The sequence below is a fragment of the Vicugna pacos genome, chromosome 10 (assembly GCF_048564905.1).
Source record: "Vicugna pacos chromosome 10, VicPac4, whole genome shotgun sequence".
In the NCBI taxonomy this organism is placed as follows: Eukaryota; Metazoa; Chordata; class Mammalia; order Artiodactyla; family Camelidae; genus Vicugna; species Vicugna pacos.
This window is the reverse complement of record NC_132996.1, coordinates 70842579-70864016: the sequence shown is the minus strand read 5'-3', so window position 1 is coordinate 70864016 and position 21438 is coordinate 70842579. Positions and strand designations below refer to the sequence as shown.

General features: G+C 36.8%; 1 protein-coding gene across 10 annotated transcripts in view; it reads right to left on the bottom strand.

Moving 5' to 3' along the window:
- PPP6R3 (protein phosphatase 6 regulatory subunit 3) overlaps nt 1-21438 on the bottom strand; it is a 116326-nt gene that overhangs the window by 80707 nt on the left and 14181 nt on the right. For 8 of the 10 annotated variants that reach the window (XM_072970465.1, XM_072970471.1, XM_072970472.1 and 5 more), the window contains exon 2: nt 48-201. The gene's annotated coding sequence lies outside the window, so the exon portion shown is untranslated. Of the gene's footprint in view, nt 1-47; nt 202-14694; nt 14793-21438 lie in introns of all 10 variants that reach the window. The other 2 variants (XM_072970466.1, XM_072970468.1) reach the window with 1 other exon arrangement.

The following is a 21438-nucleotide window of genomic DNA, read 5'->3' as shown; positions in this document are numbered from 1 at the left end:
CTTGATGTAACTCATGGAAGGAAACTTCATAACCTTGATGACCTTACCTTTCAAACCAAGTTTAAAAATTAAAAGAAATGTTTTCTTCTCTGTAGCTCCTTGCCCATTACAGGTTATCCTGGCAACAGTTGTCTTCCAATTTATTGCATTAGCACATTAGCAGGAATAAAGCGGGGTGGTGGGCATGAAACAGAAGCTCTCCTATGAAGAAAAAAAAAGAGCATATAATCACAACATGTTCTCTTTTGGTCTGATGAGCGCTGGTCCACACAGAACTGTACCTCAGAGGACTGAAAAGTTCTAGTTAATTGAATTTTTTTCTATGTGACAAGAGGAAAAAGGCACTGTCATCCCTCTACCTAAGCTTTTATCCTACACTTAATAAAATAACCCAGAAACAGAGTCGTCTTAAGAGAGCTATCAGTGAATAAATAAGAAAAAATACATATGCTTATCTTTTATCTTATGAAAACATCAATGATATTCTCATCCAACATAGAGTTAACTGCAAGGGTACCATACTTTAAAACACTAAAACAAATTTTAAAGGTATCTCCCTCTAAATGCACCCAAGTAGCCTCATGTAATACCTTTAAACAATCATAACTTACTCGGAATTTTGAGCAGAATGTTAAGTTCACTGAAGTCCTAGCTGTAGCCAAATCTTGTCTCTAATGTGAATTAACCAAATGTTACACATGAAAAGACTATAAACTTAAACGGTTTTTGAGGGCACTTCATTCATAACTAAATACTGTGGAAAAAGACTCCAACACACATGGACAATATACTAATCAGAAGTCCTAGGAGGATGCAGTCTACAAGGCATCTCAAAATAAATGCCGCTCATTTAATGCTTTTGTTCCATAAAATTCTACCAAATACAAACAATACTAACCGTTTGTTGAAACAAAAATCAACAAGAAGAGTCACAAACCTAGTTTAAAATAAAGAGAATATTTGATTCTAAAAACATTTCACCATTTAAATGTTTTTTGAACAAAAACTTGAAAAAAGTGTAATCGATCACCTAAATTTTTCCTTTAAATTCTAAGAACAGATCATGTGACACCACAGTCCTTAGACATGACCAACTTAGGTTAGTGTAAAAAGTGCATTTTAAATGTCATGGGTAATTCTAGTCCCAACACAACCATTCTGTTAGGCGTTCCAGCTCCCTTTTAAAATCTGATGAAGTTATAGACCACACACACACAGCACTTAAATTGGAATAGCTGTAGGGTCTGCAACAGATTTGCAATCCTTTCTCCCCTCAGCCAAGACCACCCATTTCACCCACTTCCAGACCCTCGGAGGCTCTCAGCAGTTGTACCAACCTGCCTGCCTCACCACGCCACACACTCCCATCCAGGGAAGCCAAAAGACAAAACAGCTATCAAACATGCTCACAGCATTACAAATCCAGGTGCTTATTAAGCTCTAACAACTATGCTGAGACATTATCCACTTTTCTGGAAAAAGGTCTTTGTTTAATTGCTCAGTCTTTTCACTTAGACTAGTTAGGGGGAAAAGTGGGTCTAACACTACTGAAAATAAAACATGTGGTTATTCTAAAGTGTGAGAACGTGAGAAACAAGACCAAAAGGTAGACACAGAAAACAAAATGAAGTGCAGTACTCCTGGGTTAAAGAGTGCATATTAAACACACTGAAATGCCTCTAAAACTACAGTAAAAGGACTGTTTGGGTTGTTCTGTCTTGCTTTTTAAAGGCACAACCCCAAGGACCAACAAAGTTAGAGGAGTGCCAGAAGGGAGCAAAAGGAATACTGACAGAAAAAGTTATTTAATGAACCCTTAGATCCCTCAATTTCCTTGCCTTCTCCTGTCCCTCCCCAAACTGGCAGTTGACAGGAGGAAGCCAAAAAGGAAGATGACGCCAGCAAAGCTGAAGATGGGCTTGCCACACTAAAAACAGAGGGACCGTGTGATCTGCAGAAAGGGCACAGAGACACGGGCACACCCAAATGCCCACCCACCCTCAGCCAGATTTGCCCACTGGACTCTGACGTTCCAGGCTGAAGACTCAAAGTGTCTTCTAATCACTGACTTCAAGAAAAAGAGACAGGAAAATCCTGACACTGGGGACTTCCCAACCAAAGGAGCTCAACTAGTCACTCTTCTGAAAAGCTCACACTCATCAGCCTCCAACCAACCACTCTTACTCCAATCTTTAAAAAAACAAAACAAAACAAAACAAAGCAAAACAAAACTTTTCATTGTAAACTTGCAGAACAATTCAAGAAACTCCCACAGAGCCTTCACCCAGATTCACAACTAATCACTATCTCTGCTGCTGTACGACCCCTCTCTCTCTACACACCCCTCAAACGTTTTGAGTTTCTGCAGCGATCATGTCCTTAACCCCTGAAATAGTTCACTTTGTATATCTTCAGAACAAGGATATTCTCTTAACACTACCACAGTACTCATGTCAAAGTCACAAAGTTAACATATGAACGGCCCCATACAGACTATATAGTTCACACTCCACTTCTGCCAATTCATGTATCTATAACGTCCCTTACGGCAATGCCCCTTCACCTCAATCCCGGATCATGTATCACACCGAATGTCATTATCTCTTCAAGCAATTCTTTGTCTTTCATTTCACTGGCATTTTCAAAGAATACAGGGTATGAATTTCTGGCAGTAATACCACATAAAGGAGATCTGTTTTCCCTACAGTACCACATAAGTAGGCAAGATGATGTCAGTTTGTCCCATTGTTGGTGATAATTTTGATCACTTGGTTAAGATGATATTTGCTATATTTCTCCACTGTAAAACAACCATTTTTCCTTCAGTAATTAACTAGTAAATAATCTGTAGGAAGATATTTTCAGATTGTGTTCTTAAAATATTCACCCAACAGTTTTAGTATCCTTTGGCAATAACTGAATCAATTGTTATTGATAGTTATAAAATGATGTTTATTTTGTAAATCTACTGTTCCTTCTGCACTAATCAGTTGACACTGTAACTTTAGTAAGGTATGTCTGCTTCTCCCCAATTATCTTTAATTTATTAACAGTATGGACTCAGATTCTTATTTTATTGATTAATATCACTATTCATTCTGATGCTCCAGTTATCTCAAATTTGGCCAGTGGTAACCCCTTCAAGCAGATGCCTACATGCTTTTCATATTTTTTGAGCATTTTCTTATTTCCTTGCATAACATGTTCCAGATTCATCTTGTACATTCTCTGCCCCAGTTCTAAAATCACTCATTTCTCCAAGAAACCTTGGTTCCTTTTAGTGGAGGGTGTTACACAGAAATGAATATCTGAAAACTAAGCATGTTCACAGTAAACAAAGCAGGGAAAGAATGGCAATTTCCTATGATTCAACTCTATGTGCCAAGTGCGTGTATATCCCAACTTTTAAACAGGAATAAAAACCATGGGTTACCAGACATCTCAGGAAAGCCTCTATCATGAAAGGTAGAGAACAAAACAAACAGAAAAATGCAGGTTGGAGGAAAGACTATAGAAGAAAAAGAGTACATTTGAAAAAATGATTAACATCCTCAGAAATAAGAGAAGATAAAGTATCCATTAAATAAAAATGTGATACTATTTTTAAAAGGCATCAAGAATCATTAGCACACTAATACAGAAGGAAAATAATTTCCAACCCAGAATTTTATACCCAGCCAAACTACCAATCAATAGTGCCCAGAAAGAAGCACAGAAAAGTCTTAAGAAAAGCTCAAGAAAATTCTTAAAAGATCTACCTCCCACACACCTTTCTCACAGAAGACTACTAGAGGCTGCTCCACTAAACGAGAGGGAGAACAACAGAGAAAGAGGAGTATGAAATTCAATGTAGGAGGGAGGCAAAAAGAACCCCCAGGCTTCGGGCAGAGGGCCAGCAGTCCAAGCTGGAGCAGGTAAAAACTTCAAAAAGATAAAGCTAGTGAAATACCTGAACATGTAACTGGCTAAAAGTCTGAGCCCGAATCAGTGATTACTACATTAAAAAAAAAAATACAACATTTCCAAGGAAAGCTGAAAGTTGTTCCTAAAAAGTATTTGCAATTTACCACTTGACACCATAAATAGCATCCAGAGTCATAATGGATAAAGATAAATATTGATTAAACCAAAACTGCTATAAACCTATTTTGGAAAGATGGGGAACACAGGATGTGGGGAGGAGGGTGCAGTGAGGGGTGAAGAGAAAGCTAATCCTTATCTTCCACATAGCAGGAAATCAACAGATGTGCTGAAAATTAAGAAAAATCAGCAAACATGCACACAAGTATGAACTCTTCCAAAATGCTCTTCAGATAGATGGAGGTAAATATGTGTTTTTTAACTGGCTAAAAGAGTTCTAAGTATTATTGTTACCTTCAGGAAGCGGGGAAAGACGGTAGGGTAGCTAAGAAATGCTGTTCGTCTTACCTAACATCCTAAAACTAGCTCACTCTTAACTGCAGATGTAAAACTTACCCCAAAAAAATTTTAAGTAAATTTTTAAGAAGGATGTTAGACCGGAAGTATTGAGAACAAAGAACTGTAATATCAGCTACTCACTAGCTGTGTGACCTAAGACAAGTCATTTGACTTAAGTATCCATTTCTTCATCTACAAAATAAAAGAGCTGAACTAAATAAACTCTCAAATTTCTTCAATAAATTTATGAGTCTAATATAAAAATAATCGAAGCTTTAAATACGGTGCCAGTGGCTACCGATTATGGCAAATTAAATTACAGAAAGAATTAAGCAGGAATTATTGGTGAAATAATAAATGGAGATAAAAGTAAAATGGGGAAAAAAATATTCTGCTGTAAGCCTGTGGGTACTGAGATGATGTTGATGCTGCAGAAGAAATTAGAAAAGCAGTGTTTGAGAAATGAAGACAAAGAGTTCCTGATCCTAGCCCAGAAAGAACTTAACTGACAGTATCCAGACAAAGTATGACATAAGACCACTGGAAAAAAACCTAAGGTAGAAAGAGATGTTTGTTTTAAAAGTTAAAATATACAGATGATGGTGGAATCCATGAGGATGACGAAAGTTTCTTCCCAAAGAATACAGAAGCTGAAAAAGGAGGAACTCCCCAAGTATTTAACTTTCAGGAAACCGTTAAGTTTTACACCGTAATTAAACGACAAACATGAGAAAGGGGCATGGCCAGAGCGCAGACTACTGAAAGACAGTGGCAGCAAAAGCACAGCGTCCTGCAAGCTAAAGGAGGAGAAATATAGATATGCTAATAAAGAATATATATTATGTGGTTTACTAGGTGATGTCTTAGTCCATTCACGCTGTTGTAGCAGAGTATCACAGACTGAATGACTTATAAAGAACAGGAATTTATTGCTCACAGTTCTACAGACTAGAAGTCCAAGGTCACAGCATCTGCAGATTCAGCGTCTGGTGAACACCCCATTCCTGGTCCATAAATGGCTGCCTGTTCTCTGTGTCCTCACATGGCAGGAAGGGGCAAGGGAACTCACTGGGATCACTAATCGCACCCATTAGGGCTCCACTCTCATGACCTAATCACTTCCCAATACCATCACACTGAGGATTAGGCTTCCACATATGAATCTGGCAGGGGAGGCAGTGGCGGGGGTGGGGGACAGACCACAAACATTCAGTCTGCAGTAGTTGTTATCAATAGATTATTCTCTCAGAAGAAATGGATCCAAAGGGACCCCCTCAAAACAGGAAATCAGTATTTTTTTTTTAAAAAAAGATAATATACTTCTACATTTGTATTTATTATTGCCAATCATTCCTTAAAGGAGCCACATTTTCCTCAACAGCCATACAACATTAACCCTATCACACAGGGTCTCCTCTTTCCCAATACTACTGACTTTGATTAAGGCCAATAAAGAGAATGTAAGAGCATAATTACAAAAATCAGTCAAGAATGAGGCTGTTTTAACCTAAAAGAGCCAAGGAACATATTATCAACTAAATGGTATCTAAACATGCAATTGCTTAGTCACAAAACTCAAGAATAGCGAGAATGACCATCTACCCACAGAAACCCTTTGTGCTCATATTATACAGGTGCCTATCAATCCTCTTGGGTATTATTCCTATTTTATAGTTGAGACTAGTAAGAAAGGATTTACTCCAAATAACCCTTTCAAGAACACTGAATTTATTTTTTCTAAAAACTCACTTTTGGGGAAAAGAGAAAAAATAACCTGACCCCTATGCTCTAGTATGAATTTTTAATATAAATTATATGATATTGTTTACTGATGCAAATTCAAGAGGAAGCTATAGCTATCACATTGCATGCAAGAAAATATTTTCCTCTTATACCACGCATCAGACACAAACAACTAAAAACAACCTCTCTGTTACTGACAGACACACAAAAAGCAAGTAGCTCTACTTGTTACTAACATGAGAAGTCCTAAGGTAGACCAGCTCAGTCAGAGCATTATCTTAATGGGGATCTCAATGATCCTATTTCTGCAAATGTGTTCACACACCTTCAAAGACCTAAGACCAAAGAGATGGAAGATAATCCTTCTCTAGGAGGTCTTGTTCACCATTTTATCCTCAGTGCCTAGCACACTGTAAATTAAAAAATTAAAAAATAAATCCACAAAATGAATACAAAAATCAGCAGAAATGAGTGCATTGACACTCATAATTGGGAGAAACAACCTAAATAAGTAACATCATTTGGATGACTTCAGAGGTATCTTCCCCCCCTCTTTATATATATATACATGTAATTTCAGAAACACCAATCAATTTAACACAAACTGTAGCAAGAATACCCAGGCTTCTAAAGAATTAATCAAAAATTACTCTGCCAAGAATGCAAAAAGACTACTCTTTAAAGTATAGAATACCCAAGGTAAATCCATACTATCACCTTTTTAAAGTAAAATCATGTATGTAAAGTACTTTAAGTAAAAAACTTTGGCACCTGACTGGATTACATCATCATCTGGCTATGCACCCTAATGGACACTCAAATCCACTGCCATCATGCATCAAGCCAACCCAATCTAAATTGTTATTAAAATGGAGCCAAATCATAAATTAGTCAATTAGCATCCAAAGTAAAGCCTAGAGAACCAATCTGTCTGTTACAACAACACTGTACAAAGATGCATAGCAATGGTACCAAAGACTAAACAATTCCAATCGCAAAAGCTATATCTAGCTAGCTCAGCCATGGTATACACCAGAATGAATTTGATGTAAAAGCTGAAACTTCCAAAATCTAGAATACAACAGCAAGAAAGACATCCAACTTTTTGTAGGGCATCTGGGTAACCAAGTGATTAATATGTGAAATAAAAGTACAGAGACTGAAAAACATGCTGAGTACCATGAAGGTGAATAAATGTATTCATTGAAAACTTAACCCAAGGATGAGGTTTTCAACAAGCAAAACAAGACACCTCCAAGTCAGGAAACGAAAAGCCCTTCATATAGGTTCTTGGTTACTGTCCTAAAGAATGGATGAAATGTGAACCAAGAAAAGGCCCACGTCACGACCAGCTGTATGTAGCACTGTCATAAGCTCCAAGAGTAATTTTTTCTCCTACTTTTGAACACAGACCTGATTTCCAGTAGGCAATTCTAATTATACTCGTAAGCTTTGGTGTCCCCCACTAACACTTGTAAAGTTCTCAAAAAAATTTTTTTAAGGTAAATGCTCTAGACCTACACCGTCCAACACAGTAGTTACCTGCCACACACAGCCACTGAGTACCTCCAACGCGGCTAGTAAGACTAAGAAACTGAATTTTCAAATTTCTTTTCATTTTAATAGCCACAGTGAGCACAGATAAAGAGTATCATTATATTGAACAGCACCTCTCTGACCCACATTTAAAACCAAGCACAGAATAAACATTTCTGGTCTATAATCATTGATGAATTAAGTTCACATCTCTAGGCTTCAACTTTCTCAACCAAAATGTGTAAAAACAGTTCTACTAGATTGTCTTCATGACTAAAAATAAAGCAGTGCAGCACATAACCTAAAAGTCTTCACCAGAACTGCTGTAATGTAAATTACATCCACCCTCACCCCGAAGTTATGGCAGGTCACCTCAACCTGATGATGCAGGGTATCAAACAACCCGCACTTCACCAGATGTAAAGAGGAAGACGAAGAGAACACTGATTCAGTTCAGTCAGCCTTTGGGCAAGTAACCTCATCTCTCTGAGCTTGTTTTCATGTTTGTAAAATGAGAGGATTAGACTAAATGATCACTTAAGATGCTTCAAATCCTCAACTACTTCTTTCCTGGGGCTCTACGAAGAAATATAAAATAGAAGTGAAACCAGGGTACTCTAAGAAAGAAAGAAAAAGGAATCAATGAATAACCACAATCTCGAGCTCTTAAATGAAATTAATTAAATTTAAACAAGATCTTCGAGTAGAGAGTGCCAACGACAAAGAATTTAAAGTTACACATTGTCATTGTACTCTGCTCAGACTGATTTGGTCTATGTGGGTGTGCCAAGTTTTTCATTTTTGCTGTAAGTCCACAAGTGAATATGCTACTTTCTCCGAAGAAGGCCAAACTATGGAAAGGTCAATAAAACCAGGTTAATATAGGTGACAGGAGAACATACAGCTTACAAAGGCTTGTCCTGTCCCTTTCCCTCACAGAAAGTTGACCACGAAAGTCTTCCTCCGACGTCAGACAGCTACAGTTTAACCACCATTGCTCCATTTAGGGCCCTCAAACAACATATGCTTGCTTACCTTGTCAGTGACCCAAACCAAGTAAAAGCTCTCCTGATAGGAGCTCTAGTTACTTTTAGGTGCAATAAGGTAAACTGGGGTGTGAATTCATCCACGAAGCTTGTGAGACATGCTATACCCATCTTCCCTGTGGTGTATAACCCAAAACATATAAAAGAGGACAGAGTCCTTTAAAAAGAATCCTAACATGTATCTGGACAAGGGAATATAGACTAATAACTTACGTAAAGTGTGTTAAAAGGCAGAAAGTCAAGACAGAATGACAGGCTTAACATCGCTCTTCAAAAGCGTATTTCCAAATACCGTCTGTGACCTATACCAGACCCACTGATATTTTTCTCAACCTTTAAGAAGGGAGGAAAATAAAATCACTCTTCAAAGAGCTTGGTTTATAGCACGGTAGAAAAAACAAAACAAATTCTACTTTTTGGAGAATAAAACATTTTAGTTGATACTGACTTTACAGTACAGTTCATTTAACCAGGCCATCACTGATGATCATCTAGTTTTCAATTTTTACTATCACCAAAAAATGCCAGGGTTCCAGGGGCAGAACTGCTGGAGTGAACAACATGCATTTCTAACTAGATGCATACAGCCAAACGGCTCTCCACGGGGGCCACGCCTACCCGTATTCCCATCGGCACAGGAGGTATGTATGCCTGTTTCCTCACACCCTGGCCAACAACATCTTTTTCTCCTAGGAGCACTGTTCATAGGTCTAAGAGCTATTTATACTTCACTTATCTGCCAACTCTCTGTTGATATCCTTTGTCCGTTTTTCTACTGGGGTTGTCTTCTCAATGATTTGTAGTAGTTATTTAAAAGTAAGAAAAGGAGCCCTTTGTCTCAAACCATTCCCTCTTCAACTCATTCTAATCCGCTGTCTATCTGTACCACTCAACTGAAACTGCCTTTCAAGTCACCAGTGACCTCCAGATGGGGCTAAATCCAAATGAAACTCTCCTATCCTCATTTTAAACTCGCTCTCCGGAGCATTCAGTACAGCAGACCATGGGACCGTCCTCCTCATTGGTACATTCTCCTTACTTGGCTTCTTTAAGCTCATCTCTCCTTGTTTCCTCACTGCCCCCACTCTCTGTCTCTTCTCCACAACTGCTAAGGTAGAAGTTCCCACAGGGTCCAGACTGTGGACACTATCTAGATATACTCTCAAGTTCACGACATTGGCTGAAGTGTCAGTTTACACTTGTTCAATTCATGCTGTGGCCGCAGCAACTAAAACAAGACCCAAGAAGACTTTAAAAAAAAAAAAAGGGTTGTTGAATAAATGAAGCCATTTCCATGGGTTTCTTAAAATACCTCCATAATCACATTTAAGATTCAAATTCATTAAGCCAGTTAAGGCCACCTCTGCACTTCAAACACAGGTATCCTACTATTAGCAGACATTTCCCTTTGGATGTCTCACAAGCACATTAAAGCTAGTATCTCCCAAACAGAGCTTCTGCTCTCTACCATACACCAGCCACGAACCAAACCTTTTCCTCACCAAGTCTTCCCCATCCCAGAAAAGGCACACCCAGCTGTGAAAGACAGAGCCTGGTTCCTCTTTTCCCTCCCCATCAAATTCATCAAAATGTTGCCAACTCCACCTCTTGAGTATCTCTCATTTTCCATCTTCTTCTGCCACCACCTGGAGGACAGAAAGAGCTTCCTAATTCATCTCCCTGCATCTCCTCTGGTCCTTCTAGCCACTGTTTACTTAAGTTCCTAGTCAGCGTCCCCTGCCACTCCACGGGAGCAATGATAACAATGATGATAACCATGACCTATGTGGTCCACTACAGTAGCCACATAAGGTTTCTGAGCATATAAAATGTAGCCAGTTCAAATTGAGAAGTATATATGTATAAAATACATACTTGACTTCAAAGATTTAGTTCCCCAAAAAGTGAAAATATCTCACTGATAATTTTTACATGTTGAAATGACAATATTTTGGAATACTGGGTTAAATAAAATACATTAAAATTAATTTTACCTGTTTCTTTTTCATGAGGCCACTAGAAAATTTGAGATTACACATGTAGCTTGCATTGTATCTCTACTGAGACACTGTTCCGATTCACTTAATTCACCAGTACCATGGCCATCTTTTTAACCATTTATGACCAAAGCATAGAAGCACCAGCTTGGTACTGGGCAGGCACCCAGATATTTGCTGAATGAATTATGAATCAGTATCCTTTATGTATACTCACTTTAAAATAAAACACTGAAAAAAAATTTTTTTTGAAAATTTACTTCTTACTTGAAGTTGAACCACACTTTTTGAATATAATTGGTATTAAGAAAATGACCTTTTAAATTTAAACTTTATACATACATGAATTTTAAGAAATGATTTGTTTAATTCTCTAACATTCATTCTAATCATGTCATCATTAATTTTTCTAATTTTTTATTGTTAAAATTTCTATTAGAAGGGAAAAAGAGAAACTGAGGAAGACTGGAAATTCAAGGTAGCCTAAAAAGATTTTGAGTCATCAACCCTTAAAATACTGGTCATCACAACTCAAAAAATCAGTCAGCTAGTGGACAGCACAAGGAGAAAAAAAAAAAGTAGGTGGTTAACATGGTTATTAATAAGAGGTGGGTGGTGATCATTTTGTCATGCATTTAAATGTCCAATCGTTATGTTGTACACCTGAATTAACATAATATTGTACATATATAACCATACATCAAGTAAAAAAAACTGGGGAGATGGATTTGGACCCCCCCAAAAGGTGTCAGACCACCTTATGTTATGCCCTGCAACATTTAAACTACCAGAGGGGGTGTGGTTTCCTCAAGAGGAAAGGCTTTCAGTCAATGTGTGATCTACAGAAAACAGAAAATACACTCTCAGATGGCCCCAAACACACAGAGAGTACATTTCAAAGCAAACATTATTATATTTTAAGTACAGAAGTATGATCTGAATGAATTTCTACCTGATTTAGGTTGGAAGCCCTTTAAAAATTTCAATTTGGGTCCACATTCAACCTTTAGAGACAGATCACAACCGAAGAATAAACACCAGTGAGACAGCAACAAAGTTTACGGCCCAGAGAGAAAAATTCATGGCTACCTACCTAACACAGAGCACTGTGAGGACACTGCAGAACAAGCAGAACAAGATATCCAGCTCTTTCACACACAGATGGCAAGGCGGGTGGGAGAAAGAGTGACAACTGGGGAATCTATAGATAGTATTAATTGGTAGACCTTATTTGGATCTTGATCTGACAAAATTAAAAAACTCTACTAAAAATTTATCATATTTGAGACAACTAGAAATTTCAACACTGACTAGATATTGGATAATATTAAAACTACTGTGTGGGAGGTTTTTTTAGATGTTACAGTTTTGTGGTTATGTTATGGTTAAAACAAAAAGTTTATCTTTGAAAGATCTATACTGACACATTTATAGAAGAAATAATAAGTATTTGGGAATTTTCTTCAAAGTAATATGGAAAGGGCTAACCAATAAAGGAAAAATTAATCAACTGAATTACATTAATATTAACTCCTCTTCCTCACACAATGACAACCCACATAGTAGACAAAGATAGTCACCATGCCTATATCTCCTGAAAGATTCACCTCCAACACAAAAGAAATCCTACCAAAAGTTGTGTTTGAAAATAAGCCCTCAAATTTTTTTGACACTTCTTTCAAAAAGTGGAACATAACTCCCCAAGCTGGGATGATTTAAGTGACTCTCTTCTAACAAACAGAACACAGCAAAATTAAATGCCATGTGACTTCTGAGGCTGTGTCATAAAAACGATAGCTTCCACCTGGCGCTCCTTCTCTCAAATCACTCTCTCAGGGGTGGAGTCAGTCACCACGTCCCGAGGACAGGACACTTAGGCATCCCCGACAAAAGCCTACATGAAAAGGAACCGTGGCCTTCCACCGAGAGCCAGGACTAACTTGCCAGGCATGTGAATGAGCCACCTCGGGAAGGGCCCTCCAACTCCAGTCAAGACTTCAGAAGGCTGATGACATTCAAGCTGGAATAGCCCAGCCAAGCTGTTCCCAAGTTCCTAACCCACAAAAATTGTGAGATAATAAATGTTTATTGTTGTTATAAGCCACTAAGTTTGGGGACAACTGTTATGTAGCAACAGAGAGCTAATACAGTAAGAAAAAGAGAATGCAACAGAAAAAAGAACAGGAGACTTAAATATTACCCTTCATTTAAAAAGGATAACTAAATGACCAATAAAAGCACGAAAAGGTGCTTGACTTCACTAGTGCAAATTAAAACTATGATAAGTTATCACTACACAGCTAGGAGTGTAGTTAAAATGAAAAGAAAGTAAAATAAAAGCTACTAAAGAGGATATGGTAGTGGAAGTATAATTTGGTACAATCACTTTAGAAGATGCAGCCAAAATCAAATATATGCATACCTCTATGACCTAGCAATTTCACTTCTGGGTATATCCCCCCAAAGGAATGCATGCATATGTTCACCAAAAGACACAAGCTTTGAATGCTCAGAGCAGCACTATTTGTAGTAGCCCCAGAGTGGCAACTATCCAAATGTTCATCAACAACAAAATAATTTCATACAATAAAATTTCACATAAAACAAGAACAAATAGTCAACAACTGCCTGCAAGCACACGGACAATCTCACAAGCAATGCCAAGAGAAAAACTCAGACACAAGAACATACTATAAGATTCTATTTACTTAAGGAAAAAAACTAGGCAGAACTAATCAATGCAGTTACATATCAGGATACTGGTTGCCCTGGCAGAGAGGGCATGACTGAAACGGGACAAAGGCATATCTGGGACACTAATTACCCAGAGGGGTTTCAGATTGTGAAAATACACTTATGATGGGTGTAGTTCTCTGTATTTCTATTACAATTCAATGGAGTTTTAAAATAGTAACAATACAAGGGAGAAGTGGGGCTTGAAGTAGCACAGGATTGGTCTTGGGTATATGGGATCTGGAGCTGAGTACCTGAGGGTTATTATATTAGTCTACGCTTGTGTATGTTAAAGTTTTCCCCTAATAAGAAAGATTTTAAATATATATCAATATAAAACTTGCTGGAACTGCTGGCAAAAGTATAAAGTGGGGTAATTTTTCTGGCCTCAGATATCACAGGGTGTTAAGATCTGTAAGTCCTTTGTCCCAATTACTCTACTTTTATGACTTCATCCTAAGGTATTTATTCTGAGTAAAAAGTCTTGTATATAAAAATGTCCAAAGAGTTTATACCAGAAAAAAGAGAAATATCTAAATATAGAGGTCACAAGACACTGTGGGGACCACCCTAGGACAAAAATCCAGGTCATCCACAAACACATGGAACCTAAATAGCAATGATTTCATCTATATCAAGGCTCTTTTATCTATCCAATGAAATAGTCATTAAAAATGATATGATCATATGAAAAATGCTCCACATCATTATGTCATCAGAAACATGCAAATTAAAACAATGTGATGCCATTACAGATCAATCAGAACGGCCAAAGTCCAAAACACAACACCAAATGCTAAGGAGGAAGTGGAGCAATAGGAACTCTTATTCATTGCTGCTGGGAACACAAAATGGTACAGGCATTGTGAAGAGAGTTTAGCAGTTTCATACAGAACTAAATACACTCTTACCATACAATACAGCAATCCCGCTCATTGGTATTTACCCAAAGGAGCTGAAAACTTACATTCGCACAAAAACCTGCATACAGATGTTTAAAGTAGCTTTATCCATACTTGCCAATACCTGGAAGCAACCAAAATGTCCTTCAGTAGGTGAGTAGATAGACTTTTCCCTTCCCCTCGTGTTTCTGGGAGGGAAAAAGGAACATTTTTTTTTTTAAATACACCAGAACATTCTGTTCTTAACAAAGCTTGCCTTCAAGAAAAACTCTTTTACCAGAGCCTAACCCACTTGGGTTTTACCAGAACCTAACCTACCTGGAGGAAGGGAAAAATCCAACTCCAGCCCCCTCTAACCTTCTGCATGAGGAAAGGCAAGTACACAACTCCAGGCCACTCTAGCCATCCTGTCCCACCTAAGAAAAGGAGAAAAGCAGAGAAGCACTGGTGAAGTTCATGTTCAGGGGCAAAGGCTCATCAAAAGACTCAATCATAGGACTATGGAACACTTCCCCTCCCTGGACAATTGACCACTACATCTCTAAAGGCCTATTCTTCACAGTTCCTCTTACCTGTGTATCATGTCTGTCTTTTAAAAAAGAATTACAAAGCACAGCAAAAGGCAAAACACAGTTCAAAGAGACTGAAAAAGCATCAGAATCAGTCATATATGTCAGAGATGCTGGAATTACCAGATCAGGAATTTTTTTTAAATCTATGATGAATGTGCTAAGAGGTTTAATGGAAAAGGCAGACAGTATGCAATTACAGGTGAATAACATAAACAGAGAGAAAAATTCTAAGAAAGAACCAAAAAGAAATGCCAGAGACCAAAAACACTGTAACAGAAATGAAAAATGCTTTTGATAGGCTCATTAGTAGACTGCAGACAGCAGCGGAAAGAAACTCTGAGCTTGAAGATATGACACTAGAATTTCCAAAATGGAAAATCAAATGAAAAAAACTGGGGAGTTGGGGGAGGCACAGCAGAATATTCAAAAACTGTGGGACAACTACAAAAGGTGTAACATACATGTAATGGGAACACCAGAAGGAAAGATAAAGGGAACAGAAACAATATTTAATGACTCAGAATTTCCCCAAATTAATGTCAGACACCAAATCACAGATCAGGAATCTCACAGAACACGAAGCAAAAAAAAAAAAACAAAACAAAAACCTACACCTAGGCATATCATATGTTGTCTACAAGAAACCCACTTTATTTATTTTTTCAATTGAAATACAGTTGATTTACAATGTTGTGTTAGTTTCTGGTGTACAGCACAGTGATTCAGTTATACATATATATTCTTTTTCATTGCAGGTTATTATAAGGTATTGAATATACAGTAGTACCCTGTTGTTCATCTCTTTTACATAAAGTAGTTTTTATCTGCTAATCCCAAACTCCTAATTTATCCCTCTCCCCTCTTCCCCTTTGGTGACCATAAGTTTATTTTCTGTCTCTGAGTCTCTTTCTGTTTTATAAACAAGTTGATCTGTATTATTTTTTAGATTCCACATAAGTGATATCATATAATATTTGTCTTTCTCTATTTGACTTATTTCACTTAGTATGATAATCTCCAGGACCATCCATGCTACTACAGATGGTATTATTTCATTCTTCTTTAAGGCTGAGTAGTATTCTATTATATAAATATACCACATCTTCTTTATCCAATCATCTGCCAATGGACATTTAGGTTGCTTCTATGTCTTGGCTATTGTGAATAGTGCTGCTATGAACACTGGGGTACATCTATCTTTTCAAATTAGAGTTTTCTCCAGGTATATGCCCAGGAGTGGGATTGCTGGATCATCTGGTAAGTCTATTTCTAGTTTTTTAAGGAATCAACATACTGTTTTCCATAGTGGCGACACCAAATTACATTCCTACCAACAGTGTAAGAGGGTTCCCTTTTCTCTATACCCTCTCCAGCATTTATCATTTGTGGACTTTTTAATAATGGCCATTCTGACCACTATGAGGTGATACCTCATTGTAGTTTTGATTTGCATTTCTCTGATAATTGGCAATGTTGAGCATCTTTTCATGTGCCTATTAGCCATCTATATGTCTTCTTTGAAGAAATGTCTATTTAGATCTGCCCATTTTTGATTGGGTTTTAGAAACCCACCTTAAGTATAGAGATGCATACGGGTTAAAAGTAAAGGGATGGACTCCCCCCTCAGCATTTTATTTCCTGAAGTTCTCTTAATGAAGATGAAACATTCTCAATTGATGGCATTAACGTTGAAAGTTAAAAATAAACTGATAACTGTTTAAAAAAAAAGTAAAGGGATGGAGCTATACCATACTAACACTAATTAAAACAAAGGAGTAGTTATATTAATTTCAGACAGAGACTTCAGAGAAAGGAATGTTGTCAATGAAAGAGTTATTACAACATAAAAAAGGGTCAATACTTCAAGGAGACATAACAATCCTAACGACAGCATCAAAATACATGAGTCAAAAATGGATAAAACTGCAAGGAGAAATAGATTAAGTCACTATGGTAATTGGAGACTTCAACACTCCTCTATCAGAAATAGACAAATCTGCTAGGCAGAAAATCAGTAAAGAGAATTGAACTCGACGGCACATCATCAACCAACTGTATATAATTGACATGTATAGACTACTTCATCCAACAACAGCAAATCACGCATTCTTCTCAAATGCACGTGGATTATGCACCAAGATAGAATGCAGTCTATGAAACACACCTTAACAAATTTAAAGGAACAGAAAACATACAATGTCTGCCCTCAGAAAACAATACAATTAAATTAGAAATCAGTAACAGAGAGATACCTGGAAAAATCCAAAGTACGTAAAAGTTAAATATCACATCTCTAAATAACACATGATGGATAACTAACTCCTTAACAGATACAATCTGTCACAACTCAGATTAAGAATAGACAATTTGAATAGGTCCATATCTTTTAAAGAAATTGGATTAACTATTACTAATCTTTTAAAACAAAAAGCACCATGTCCAAATGAGTTTACTGTTGAAGTCTACTAAACATTTAAAGAAAAAATTATACAAATTCTCTGCAATCTCTTACAGAAGGTAGGAACAGGACTACTTCCTAACTCATTCTATGAGACCAAGAACTACAAGAAAAGAAAAACAGGTATCTCCCATAAATACAGATGTAAAAATCCTCAACAACATGTTAGCAAATAAAATCCAAAATGCTATAAAAAGAATTATACATCAAGTGGAATCTATCCCAGATATGCAAGGCTGTTTGACACTTAAAAAAATCAATAAATATAATTCATCACATCAACAGGCTAAAGAAAAATAATATGATCATATCAATAGAGGCAGAAAAAGCATTTGACAAAATCCAGCACCCATTCATCATAAAAACTCTTCAGCAAACTTGAAACAGAGGGGGATTTCTTCAATTTAATAAAGAACACTTACAAAAACCCTACAGCAAACATCATATTCAATGGTGAGAAAGTTTTCCCACTAAGATCATGAACGATTCTAATCAAACAAAACCCAATCAAAACACTAGCAAGTTATTTTGTGGGTACTGATAACCTAATTCTAATGTTTGTAAAAAAAATAAGTAAGTAAGTAAGTAAATAAATAAATAAATAAATAGTTTGTAAAGTATACGGAGAGACAAAAGACCCAAAATAGGCCAATTCACTACTGAAGAAAAACAAAGTCTGAAGACCAATACTACTCAACTTCAAGACTTACTAGAAAGCTACCGTAATCAAGACTATGAAACTGATGAAATAGACAAATAGCTCAACGAAAGAGAACAGAAAATCCAGACACAGACCCACACAAACACAGTTAGCTGATCTTTGACAAAGAAGCAAAGGCAATATATTGGAACAGCCGTTTCAACAAATGGTGCTGGAGCAACTGGACATCACATGCAAAAACTGCATCTAGACACGGACCTTACATTTTCACAAAAATTAACTCGAAATGGATCACAGACTTAGAAAGTAAAATGCAAAACTATAAACCTCCTAGAAGATAACACAGGAGGAAACCTAGATGACCTTGTGCAACTGACCTTTTGTCCCCTTAAAATTAGTATATGGAAATCTTAACCTTCAAGGTGATAGTACTAGGAAGTAGGGCCTTTGGGAGATAATCAGGTCATGAGAGTGGAGCCCTCATAAATGGGGTCAGTGCCATTACAAAAGGGACCCCAGAGAGCTCTTACCCTCTCTCTGCCATGTGAGGATGCAATGAGAAAATGGCTGTTTGAAACTCTGAAGGTCTTCACTAGAACCTGACCATGCTGGCACCCTGATTGAGATCTGTGAGAAACAAATTCCTGTTGTTTATAAGCCACCCTGTCTATGGTACTGTGTTATAGCAACCTAAACTAACTTGGGTGTGGCAATGACTTTTTAGATACAATACCAAAGGCATGATTCCTGAAAGAAATAACTGATAAGTTAGACTTCATTAAAATTAAAACCTGCTTTGCAAAAGAAAATGTCAAAAGAATAGGAAGACAAGCCACAGAGTGGGAGAAAATATCTGCAAAAGATACATCTGATAAAGAACTGTTACTGAAAATATACAAAGAACTCTTAAAACTCAACAATAAGAAAATAAACCTGATTTAAAAATGGGACAAAAACCTAAGAAGACACTTCACCAAAGAAGATATACACATAGCTTTTGAATAGATATTCAATGTTATATATCATCAGAGAATTGCAAATTAAAAGTGAGATACCACTATACCTGTTGGATGGCCAAAATCCAAAATACCGACACACCAAGTGCTGATGAGCTTGTGGAGCAACAAGAGCTCTCATTCACTGCTGGCAGGAATGCAAAATGATATGGCCACTTTGGAAGACAGTTTGGCAGTTTCTTATAAAACAAAACATACTCTTATATGCAATCCAGCAATCATGCCCCTTGGTATTTACTCAAATGAAAACTTATGTTCATATACAAACCTGCAGACAGACACTTACAGCAGCTTTTTCTTAACTGCCAAAACTTGAAGGCAACAAAGATGTCCTTCAGTAGGCAAGTGAATAAATACACTGTGCTACATCCAGACAATGGAATATCATTCAGCACTAACAAGAAATGAGCTCTCAAGCCATGAAAAGACATGGAGAAACCTTAAATGTATATTACTAAGTGAAACAAGCCAGTATGGAAAGACCATAATATTGCATGATTTCTACTATATTTCATTTTGCTGTGAACTTAAAACTGCTCTAAATAAATAAAATTCATTATTTTAATAAAGTTCATTAATTTTAAAAAATGGTTAAAATGTAAATTCTGTTATGCGTATTTTATAATAAAACAGTAAAGATTTGTGAAATAATTGTTCATTTATAGTAGAGCTTAAAAACAATGTCATCATTTGAAAAGGAGAAAACAGAAACGACTTCAAAAAAAAAAAAAGTTTCGTTTCACTGCTTACAGGTGTACTTTAAATGCAAAGACTCCAGCTTTATATTTAGTATTTTACCTACCTCTGCACCAAACACTATACTTCTAACAGCTTCTAGGAACAAAGTGCTTTATTATACCAAACTGAAAGCAAGCTGAGTTGTTTGTGATTTAAAAAAAAAAAATCTAAAGCTCACTCTTATGGGAAATGGCTACCAAGTACACCTTCAGTATACAACAATTAAAAGGGCAGATGTCTGTGTACTGCAGGGGACTCCATGAAAAGTGATGAATGATTTTTTACTAAGTGTTTATTTCCAACACTATATAGTTTCTATAAACACATATGTAAGTATACAAATATAGAGAAAAAAATCAATAAAATAGAGACAAAACTATTCACAGCATAAGGTGGAAATGGACTGGGGGAATGTGATCAGAAGAGATTTTAGTCTTACCAACTTTACTGTTTTTTCAAAGCAAATACAATCACATATTGACTAATTTTTTTAAACTAAGACTTCTAAACAGAAAAATGGCAATAGAGCAAAAAAGAAAATTTCACAATATTCTACCATCAGTCAAGATTTCAAAACCGAACCCAGTAAAAGTTAATAAAATAAGATACTAATCATTAATAAAGTCAGCTTAGTCTTAATCACTTTTTCTGTGAAAGTTTGTGACTTCTACATTAATACACTTGCAAGAAAAAAAACCCTTACAAATTCAAATTACCCAGTTATTTTCTATGGAAAAGAGAGGAGAACTTTAACATTATTTCCATTTTGCATACGAAGAAACTGGGGCTCAGAAAGTGAAACATGTTGCCCAAAATGACTTCAGTGGTCAAACCAAAATTCCAATTCAGTTCTCATCAACTTAATGACCCTTTCTCGAAATCATTCTGGCTAGACGTCTCCCTCCTTCACTTCCTCCCAGTGGCTCCTTCTTCATATAAAATATGAAGAGCCTTCTTGGGGTAAAAACAGTTAAAATAATCTAAGTAATGAATCAAGCCCAAGTAACAGCTGTAATAACAGGACTGGGCAAGCAAAATAGGAAGAGACACAATTACATCTTCCCACTGTAAGGCAGGCAGGTGAGCACAGGCAGGCTGCTAAAGGTTCATACTAATCAAGAGGCAATTCAATACTAACTGAGCTGAAGGGGAGTACAGCTCAAGTGGTAGAGCACACGCTTAGCATGCACCGAGGTCCAGGGTTCAATTTCCACTACTCCCTCTAAATATAAATAAATAAACCTAATTACCCTCCTCCAAAAATAACAACAATAAAGTTTATTTTAAACAATAAGTAACTCATTCCAAGAACCAGAAAACTTTACAATATAGTTAATGGCAGGAATGAACTCTACTTTTTTCTGGGGGTTTTATAAACACAAACATGTCCAGGAATGTTTAATCTTCACAACAATTCTGCTAAACCAGCTCTCTCTCTACCCTGTGCCCCTACAATCCTTTTTCATTCTTTCCTCATTGCCCCAGAAGATTATCAAGCTTTATTTTTTGAATACAATAGTTATAATGCCTATACATTTCCAAACTCCTTCGCCTCATTGAAAATTCCTGGGAGAGAACTAAAAGTAGTTATTAAGTCTTTGCTCCTGGGATTAGCAG